General features: G+C 37.0%; 1 long non-coding RNA gene across 2 annotated transcripts; it reads left to right on the forward strand.

Moving 5' to 3' along the window:
- Positions 1-1,694: 1,694 nt before the first annotated feature.
- LOC132634162 (uncharacterized) lies at positions 1,695-3,695 on the forward strand. Of its 2 annotated transcripts, XR_009580064.1 has the most exons (3): positions 1,698-2,111; positions 2,588-2,644; positions 3,406-3,695. It is a non-coding gene; the product is annotated as an uncharacterized LOC132634162 (long non-coding RNA). The 2 variants fall into 2 exon arrangements; XR_009580063.1 differs by having other exon boundaries at positions 1,695-2,111; positions 2,588-3,695.
- Positions 3,696-10,628: the final 6,933 nt, after the last annotated feature.

Raw genomic sequence — 10,628 nt, forward strand, 5'->3', positions numbered from 1 at the left:
CGAGGCTCGTTGCATTCTAGAACACAGTTTTTGACTATAGAAAGCAATGGGGTGTCCATTTTGGGATAACACGGCTCCAATACCCAACCCGGATGCATCAATTTCCAATTGGAAATTTTGGGGAAAATCTGGCAAAGCCAAAACAGGGGCGTGGCTCATTCTGTCTTTCAGAGCATCAAAGGCAATTTGGGTCTCAGAAGACCACCTGAAAGGCTCTTTCTTTAGTAAATCAGTCAAGGGGCTGGCTATGGATGCATAATTCTTGATAAAACGACGATAATAGCCAGCAAGGCCCAAGAAGCTATGGACCGCCTTTACATTTCGAGGTGGAGGCCACTGACTAATGGCTTGTATCTTAGACGGATCAACTGCCAAACCTACTTTGGAAATAATATGACCCAAGTAATCCACCTGTGATTGGCCAAAGAGGCACTTAGAACGTTTGGCCACGAGTTGATGCGAACGAAGGAGTTGTAAGACTTGCGTCAAATGTTGTAAGTGTAAGGCCCATGTGTGATTGTAAATAAGGATGTTATAAAAAAAAACCAACACAAAGCGTCGTAAATAAGGTCGAAAAACAGAGTTCATGGTTGCTTGAAATGTGGAGGGAGCATTAGACAACCCGAAAGGCATGACAAGGAATTCATAATGTCCCTCGTGAGTGCGGAAGGCTGTTTTCTCGATATCATCTGGCCTAACTCGAATCTGGTGGTATCCAGACAAAAGGTCGAGTTTAGAGAAATATTTTGCCCCATGAAGCTCATCAAATAACTCATCACTAGTAGGAATGGGAAAACGATCTCGAACTGTGATGGCGTTAAGGGCACGATAGTCAACACAGAATCGCCATGTGCCATATTTTTTTCGAACCAACAGAACCGGAGAGGAGAATGGACTGGTACTAGGCCGTATGATCCCCTCAGATAACATATCGGTGACCAACTTCTCCATTATTTGCTTTTGAAAATAAGGATAACGATAGGGCTTTACATTGATTGGCCCACTGCCCGAATTCAAATGAATAGTATGGTCTTGCGGCCGCACCGGGGGCAATCCATGAGGTTTGTTAAATACATCCTCAAAGGTCTCAAGGAGAGAACACAGCTCCGGAGGAAGAGTGGGAGGACCCGGACATTCTTCACTAACAAGAACTAAGCAGAAGTAGGATGATATTGCTTCAGTGTCGGATAAGCGGCGTAAGGTGTTACATCCCGTATTTTTCTCTTAGGTAAAATATTTTAGTAGAAAGTTTGATAGATATGATTTTATAAAGTTATTAAAATTACTACTTCTAGATATGCTTTAAATTAGAAACCTTATATGAGGAAGTTTATAAATGTGATTTTTCCTTTATTGTAAAGATAGAGATTATTTTCTCATAAGAAAGGAAATTATATTTTTACCGTTTTAAAAATTTATGGTAAAAAAATTTGTACTCCTTATATGAGATTGGAAAATTAGATAAGATATACTCTTCTAGATGTCTCCATATTTACGTGTCAATTGTTATAAGATATTTTTTTTTATATTTGAATAAGGTTGAAGTCTTTCTATTGACAATATTACTTATGATATTTTGTCATTTTGCTAAGATCATTATTACCAAGGAACGTCTTCCAACATAAAGTGGTGACAAAGAGATAAGATATATTTTCTATTAAGACACGTGGGACACCATTCCTTTACATAGAAATAATCACCACCGTATCCGACATATGTTTATATTTGTTGCATTCCTTTTGTGCTAGGATATAACTATATATATACACATCTGACATATTAGTTCTTAAACATTAAGTTTCTCTAGATATCTAGCACCACCGTATGTTGCTATATATGTTTATTAGTTGTGTAGAACCATAGCATCCAAGAAGATTAGCATTTCCATGTATAGCTAATAAAAGGGCACCAGCCATGGTATTTTCAAGCCACTGGTTCAACGTGAAAATGGGGAATTTGGCCTAGGGAGAGAGTTGCTCCAAGACCATGTATAGTTATCCTCCTCCGTCGACTTTATGTTTATAACATCGGTTTCCTCCGGATCCTAGCAAATCAGAGATTTTTTTTCAAAGAGAAGTAAAGTGGAAGAAAAGTATTCCTTGGCATATAAGGTAAGAGATCCTCTCTCCTAGACGTATTTGATTTATCCAAGTCGTATCTAGATTGCTAGATGAATGAAATACGAAATTAATTGCGGGAAATCAGATAAATTGTTATTGTTATCATATGGACTGTTTGGTGGTCGTTATAAATTGTTTGGTGTACTGGAATATCGTGGAATTGGCTGTAGTTGTTGTGGTTGTGCTTGTTGTTATACTATGTATATACGAAAATAAGGAAGTGTATACAAGTATCGGTATGAGAATGTATATTGGACTGTTTTGGAAGTAATTTAAGAATGGATTTAATTCTAGTTTGATATGAAATTGTTGGTATTGTTGTTGTTGGTATTTTTATTGATGTTTGGCTAAGTTGGAATTTCGAGGATTGTTAAGTTTACAGGGGAAATGCTGCCCAATTTTCTCTAGAATTTACGACGCGTTCTTATAATCGATTAACTAATGTTAATACAAATTCTCCCGTGAAGGTAACGGCGTGACATTGGGGGAGGGCAAGTGAACGATAACATAGCTAAACGACAAAGGTATGTGAGGCTAGTCCTTTCTTTCTAACGGCATGAATCCTATAGCATAAGTTCTTTTCCTCTTCATGAGTTCCTATTTTCCGGAAAGCTAGAAACCTAAGTCCATAAATGCCTATATAAGATAAGAGATATGATATGATGATGCCATATTGATAATGATGCTATTTATTGCTTACACTCACCTTATGTACTAATTCCTTCAAGGTGAGGCAGAATGTCAATAATTGCTCCATAATGAAATCGGGGGATCACGACCTTACGCCACCCCGATAGAGTATAGTTGATCTTGAATCTTATGCATGTACTATGATAAGCATATTATGATAAGCATATTATTATAAGTATTTTTGATGAGCATGTCATGATCATATTACACCGCGCCTAGTTGGCCGGGCAGTCACCGCCAAGGCGGGCAGCTATACGGATACACCATGACCTTTTGGCATGGGCAGACACCACTAGTGGGCGGCAGGAGATGGTACCCCAGACGCGGGAGGCCTGGACGCGGGCTAATGTTATTAATTATCACACCGTTCCGATATGGACGGGCAGCTTGCATATTATGCATATATGAGATTATGATGAGTATGAGTAAGACAACATGCATTACTTCTTTTATGATTGTCATTCAGATTCATATGTTTCATATTGATGTTCACATTATATTATCACTGTCTTTCTTCATTGTTTATGCCTCTCATACTCAGTACAATGTTCGTACTGACGTCTGTTTTCTTTGGACGCTGTGTTCATGCCCACAGGTAGACAGGGAGGTAAGCTTGGTCCAGACCCTTAGTAGCTGTCAGCTGATTAAGAGCACTCCATTGTCCGGAGGTGCTTATGATTCTTCTTTTGGTATATATGCATATTTTGGGCACGACGGAGTCTTGTTCCGTCTATATGTTTAGTATGTCAGTAGAGGCTCGTAGATACGCAGTGTGGGTCAGATGGTCTCACAAGATGTTATTATTATGTATATATTATTTTTATGGCCGAGAGGCAAATGTATATAAGTATTTATGTTTCTATATAAAATATGATTTTCCTACAATTCGTGTATAAAATTGGTAAAAGGGCATTAAATGAGTAAGATGAGTATTAGAGCGAGTGGTGCTCGGTGGATAGCCCCGGGTACCCGTCACGGCCCCTAGCTGGGTCGTGACATAAGGTCTGTAATTGGACTGGCTGAGCCTCCAACGGGGGTTCGCCGACCCAACTATGTTTTTTTCCCTGGATGAAAAACTCAAACTGACGCTTCGAGTAGTCTGACAGGATAGGGCCTAAAGTGCTCAACCAAGAAACACCTAATACAATATCAGCTCCATGAAACGGAAGAACAAGTAAGTCAAGTTTCAGGTCACAGCCTTGAATAGATAAAGGAACATTCGGAACCAGTCCTTCGGTGAGCAGACGTTGGCCACTACCAACCATCACCGAATAAGTTGGAGCACGCTCAACCACCATATTGAGAAATTTAGCGACTCGTGCTTGCACAAAATTATGCGTGCTCCCACCATCAACGAGAACTTGAACTGGAGAACCACGGATATGACCCACAAAGCGAAGGGTAGCAGTAGAATGACCACCAATCAAAGCATTATAAGAAATGGTGGAAAGGTTCTGTACCTCCAAACATTGGAGTTCCTCTGCAAGTAAATCATCGGGGGAAAAATTCTCTGGCACTTCAACGGGACCGGAAGAAGAGTCTTCCAACAATAACAATTGAGGAAGAGCCTTGCACTTATGGGTAGCAGAATAGACCTCATTACAGTTATAGCATAAACCTCATCTCGAATATCAGGACGAAGGCCCGAACTAAAACACTCCACCAAGAAGACCTCCGGCAAACACACCGCTTCATTAGATATGGATTCAAAACGAGCTCTGTAATCAGCAACAATGGTCGTTTGTTGAAGCTTAGACAACTGGCCCTCCGGCGACAACAAAGACGTCGCACGAAATCGAATACGAAGCTTGTCGGCAAAGTGAGACTAATCAACCAATTGTTTGTTCCGAAACAGCCAGCGGTACCAATCAAGGGCTTCACCATCCAAGTAAAAAGAATCAAGAGACAACTGATGGGCCGGCAAAATCGAGCCACTGAAACGACTCAATTCAACCGTCGCCGGCTTATGGCGCAATGTAATCGGAGCAGAAGAACAAGAGCCTTGAGTCAAACATACCTCCGCAGATTGAGTACGAACTGGAGCAGCGGCAGTGGATTGTGAAGCCATGGACAAAATAAATTCCTGAAAGAGTTTCTGTTGAGCAGCGACAGTAGTGCAAAGTGAATCCACTTTAGAAGATAACTGGGAAAAATCCGATGGTGACACCGGAGCAAGCTCCGAGCCTTTGTCCTTGGAATCCAATTCACCCATGGAGGTCAGATCAATGAAAGCACCAATTGGAACAAACTCGATTGTATTAATAGATTCCAACGAGCAATTTCAAATTACCAACTCAAAAGGAAAATCACAACTGGAAAATAAACAAAACCCTAAGGATAGTGAGAATGGGGGTGAGAGGCCACAGAAGAAAGGGGGATGAGAATATCATAACTTTCTTAACAAATTCATGACTATCCTTGTCAATGACGCTGCTGCCACTTTTAACACCCTACTCTCTCTCTCTTGTCACGTGCTTTTCCCAAATATAATCATTCATTTGTTTGTTGGGCTGCCTCACTCTTTGACTGCGTCTGATCTCCCCAGGCCCAATCCCTTTTGTTGAATTAGTTTGGGCTTTATCCACATAATTCATAACAGATTTCCAAACAAAAAAACTTCAGAAAAGGTTAATTTCAAAAGAATTTCCCAAACGCCGCAAACTTGAATAAAAGATTTTATCCCTTCGTTTGTACTCTTTGTCCTCTTATCCCTATTGATTTCATTAATAAATGGGTTCACCCAAGAATAGGAATGGACTAATGTACGTCTTTGCTTCTTTTAGGTATTTGGTAGTTTGATTGTTATGTTATTGTTGGCCATTTATTATAAAGCTGCAACGTAGTTCAATTTAAAGGTGTTGCCATCTTGAATTTGACTGTATAGTATTAAACGACGTAGTTCACAGACAACAAAAGTGAATTATGAATCTATAATGAATAATAGTTGTCCTTCTTTTTGGGATTGTAGAGATTCTTAATAAATAATCTGAAAGTGTCTAATAATTTTTTTTTACCACGTATAAAATGTTCAATTGGAATAAACTGTAATTCGAGTGTTTAAATAAATTTTATTAACAAATATAATGTATTGTGGATATATTAACTTAGTAATATGACAGGTTAATCTTTTTAGTTTTTATCATCTTATTTAATTTAATCCTGATAACTTAACTATTTTTTATTTTTTTTTTGCTACGAACACAAATAAATATTGAATAATTAAATAAAAATGAGATTTACTACTAAGTCCAAAAAAAAAAAAAAACGATTTATTTGAGGCTTGAAAAGTCTTTCCGGAGAAGGAAAAAAAAGACCATTCCTTATAATCAACATCAATCAGCTGACAAAAAATCTGAATCTGACATCAAAGAAGGGTACTATCATTTTCTAATTGTTTTTTCACTCTCTAGAAATCTTCCTCAAATCTTTAAAATTTGATAGCGGCAAACTCACCAGGCCCCACCTAACAAATCATAGTGGGTCCCCAGCCGACCAACTTCCCTGGTCCTTCCACGTGCACCTTATACGTGGCCAGACAGCAGCATGACCTAAGCACATTAAACAAATACGACCTTGATTGGTTTTGAAGTATAATATTGATTCCGTCTCAATTTGTGTGACATCATTTAACTTGACATAATATTTAATAAAAAAGAAAAGACTTTTTATTATTTGTTGTCTAACATAAAGTTTAGACATTTATGTAGCTATAAGTTAATTTTCGGAATAGACTAAAAAGGCAAGTTTGTCAGACGGAAAGAATGCGATCTTAATTAGTGTATGATGGCCAAATAAAATACAATATACGGTTACTTTGCATGAGAATTTCTTCTCACAGAAAAAAAAGGTTTAAAATTGATTATATATCTCACTTTTAGAGCCTGTTTGGATGGGCTTATGCTTATAAGCTGCAAACAGCTTATAAGCTGCAAACAGCTTATAAGCTAAAAAAAATAAGGTGGGTAGTCTAACTTATTTTTTTTGGCTTATAAGCTGTTTTCAGCTTATAAGCTGTTTTAGATAAGCTAAGTCAAATGAGCTCAATTATTTTTTTGAGCTTATTTTAAGCACAAAATGACTTTAAGCTGACCAGCCAAACACTCAAAAAAGTTGAAAACAGCTTATAAGCAACTTATAAGCCAATCCAAACGGGCTCTTAGATCATTACTTTCATTTATTACGAATAATATATACTTCGTATACATAATCTAATACTAGCGCTTTTCCTATAATAATGTTCCCTCTGTTTCAATTTATGTGAACTCATTTGATCGGGCACGACATTTAAGAAAGAGTGAAGGCGTTTGAAACTTGTGGTTCAAAATAAAGTTTGAATATTTGTGTGGTTGTAAATCATTTCATAACGTGAATTTGTTTCCAAACTAAGAAATAGGTCATTCATTTTGGCACGGACTAAAAGAAATAGGTTCGCATAAATTGAAACAGAGGGAGTATGTTTTTAACAGTTGAAACTTACAAAGTAGTAATGCACATACTCCCCCGGATCAAAAAGTGTCACGCCCCGAACCATGACCTGGGCGAAACACGGCACTCGGTGTCATACTGTATGTGACCGAGCGAACCACATGGTTTGCTGAATCATCATGAGGCATACATGAGCGAAAATATAGCATGAACGTGATGAGCTTTTATAAAACATGAGATGTCATAATAATTTAATGAAATACTTGTTTAAATCATAAATGCGGAAATAACATGAGTTGAGCCAAAGATGGCTAAACACCTTGCATGTCTAACATAACTAAACTGACTAGTCTATGAAACCTCTAATCGTGAATCTTGACTGGAAAACGTACTTGCTGGGATAAGGCTCCCCATCATACCTTTAAATGCATGACTAGTAAAATAAAGATAACTGACTAAACCCCGAATGAGATGGGGCTCACCAATGAGCTGATACGAGTAAATCCTACTGAGCAGATGCTGCGTCCTGTAAATACGTACCTGTATCGTGAAATGCAGGCCCCCGGGCAATAAAAGGGGACGTTAGCACATTGAATGTACTGGTATGTAAAGCAACCGAATGAAATAACATGGGACATGAAATAACATGATATGAACTGAAACTGAAAACCTGGACACGAACATGAGCATGAGTATATATATATATATATATATATATATATATATATATAACATAAGTAAAACATGATAAGTAGGGAGAACATTTCATAAACCGACAATGTGATATCACCACGTGGGTACGTGAAGTCTGGTACCTCGCCGGACCAGCAGAGCCCCCATACCTTGCCAGGGTATAAGGTGGTAACGTGCCTGATGGATCCATTCAGTGTAAATTAAGGAATCGTCCTAACTGGGCGGAGCGATCCTTATCCTACGGTGGCTACGTAGTTTCAGGCTATCTGAGCCTTCTCGGTAACTTGTGCAACTCCCAAAAACATGAACATGATATAATTGGCTAAGAAGCCCATGATTTTCGTGAATTAACTTGTACTTGACTTGTAATCATGATTTCACGAAATAACTTGTAAACATGGTTTCATGAAATAACTTGTCAACATGGTTTCATGAAATAACTTGTATTTAGCATGTATTATCTTGTATCATAGCATGAAAATAATTATATAATATAGTTGCATGAAAACTTGTAGACATATAGGATATTCATGAAATAATCATTCTTAATTAAAAACATGCATACAAGAACCCATGGAATACAAGATATGGGTTTTCGTGGATTACGAACTGATTCTCAATAATCATATGGAGTTATTAAGAACACAATGATAGAATAATAACAATTCATACAAAATCTATTTATGGACATGGACCTAGGGTTGTCATGAACATGATGTAGAAACCCTAGTTTTAGTAGAGAATCATAATTTCTGGATTATGAGGCGTGGGGAAGAACAATGATGTTCTCACACGTAGATATATAGTAACTCTACATACCTGGTAATGCCCCAAACTTGAATTAAAGACTCTAACTTTGAAGAGGATTTCCAAAATCTTAAATTCTTGAACCTTGGGATGGGTTTTCTTGAAAACCCTAGGTTAGGAATGATGATTTCTTGTTTAGATTACAAGGATATGTATTAGAATTGACTTGGAATAATTAAAGTAGGCTTACCTTGGTGCTCTTGATGATGGAGGAGGGTAGGAGGTCGTGCTAGGGCTTGAAGGAATGAAAAATAATGATTTGAACTGATATGAACGAATATATACTGTTCTGAAAAAATGAATTTTACGCCCAGTTAAATACTGGCCGTATTTTGAAAGACGGGCTGTATTTTTAAATACGGTCCGTATTCCGTATGGACTGCACTGCGTCTCTTTAGTAAAATGGCCATAACTCTTTGCACAGGTATCTGTTTGACCCCCATAATATGCGTTGGAAAGGTATTTCAAATATCTACAACTTTCATCAAGGAATTTTTCTCAAATTCCAAATACGTTTTGAAATATGGGCCGTATTTTGAAATACGATCCGTATTTAACAATATAACATCCAAATGCCAAATTCCAGAATGCTTAGAAATCGTTGGTACCAGTTTACGACTTGAATTACGGCCCGTATACTGAAATATGATCACTGTTCATGGGCGTAAACCCCCATCTTACAACTGAACAGGGAAATTCCAATTCTCACATTCTTTATCTGATTTTCTAAGTTTAGGATCATGGTCAAAGCTTAGGTTAAAGGTACGCGGTGTTACAAAAAGAGTGTCCACTTAGTCTTTTTTCTTAAGTTAAAAAGATTGTTCACTTAACAAATCAAGAAAGAATTAACCTTATTTTTTCAAATTTATCCCTATTAAGTATTATATGATTAAATCTCAATACCTATTTAGTTAGAGGCATTTTAGTTAAATTATCTTTTTCTTTTAGCAATTAATATTTTCTAAAGAGGTGTGTAAATGACTAAGTGAACACTTTTTTTTTTTGATAGGAGGGACAATAATTAATTGACTTTAGAACAAAGTTCTAATAAATTAATAATGGAGAAGGGAAGGTGAAATTGAAGACACGCGTCAACAGACCAACGGCTGCTTGGCTTGGACAGCACGTGATGTTGCTTTTTATGGGCGAAAAAACGAAATGGTTATTACTTTCGGTTGCCGTCTCTGCCTCACATGATATATCTTCATCTCTGTTTCTGCATTTAATTTTGCTATTTCAATTTATGTGACATAAATTTATTTTTAAGGTGAAATATATTGATAAATGCGGAATATATGACAGCCCCTTAAATTTTATTTGTATGGTTTATTTTGATACTCAAATCCAATTCAATTGTAATTAAGCATTTTAATACATGATCGTTATTGTTTAAAATATTTTTAATTCAAAATATGCAAAAATAATTATACAACGCTTATTACATGGATTAGTTAATCATCTAAAGTATGATTCATATTTTAACAATACACATTCTAAGGTTTGAGATTCTATGGATTGAGGTTGACACAGGGGCGGACCTATGTAGAATTTTTGGGTGCTCCGGCACTCATTAAATTCAGTTACGGAGTGTATAACTGTATAGAAAATATAAAGGAAACAAATATAAATAGTTAATAGAGCACCCCCGAACTCAAAATTTCTGGATCCAGCACCCCCGAACTCAAAATTCTGGGTCCGCCTCTGGGTTGACATGATATATTTCAAATGATAAACTTGTTCACATAATAAGTGCCTGAAAACACTACAGAGAACTTTTCAAGATTTGAGCCCAGAAATGCCTAATAAACACTTGTCATGTGTTCAGATAATCAATTAATATTTACCTTTATTTAAGTGTCTAAAGTCAATATACTAACGAGTCTAAGAGCCCGT

The sequence above is a fragment of the Lycium barbarum genome, chromosome 3 (genome assembly GCF_019175385.1).
Source record: "Lycium barbarum isolate Lr01 chromosome 3, ASM1917538v2, whole genome shotgun sequence".
Classification (NCBI taxonomy): Eukaryota; Viridiplantae; Streptophyta; class Magnoliopsida; order Solanales; family Solanaceae; genus Lycium; species Lycium barbarum.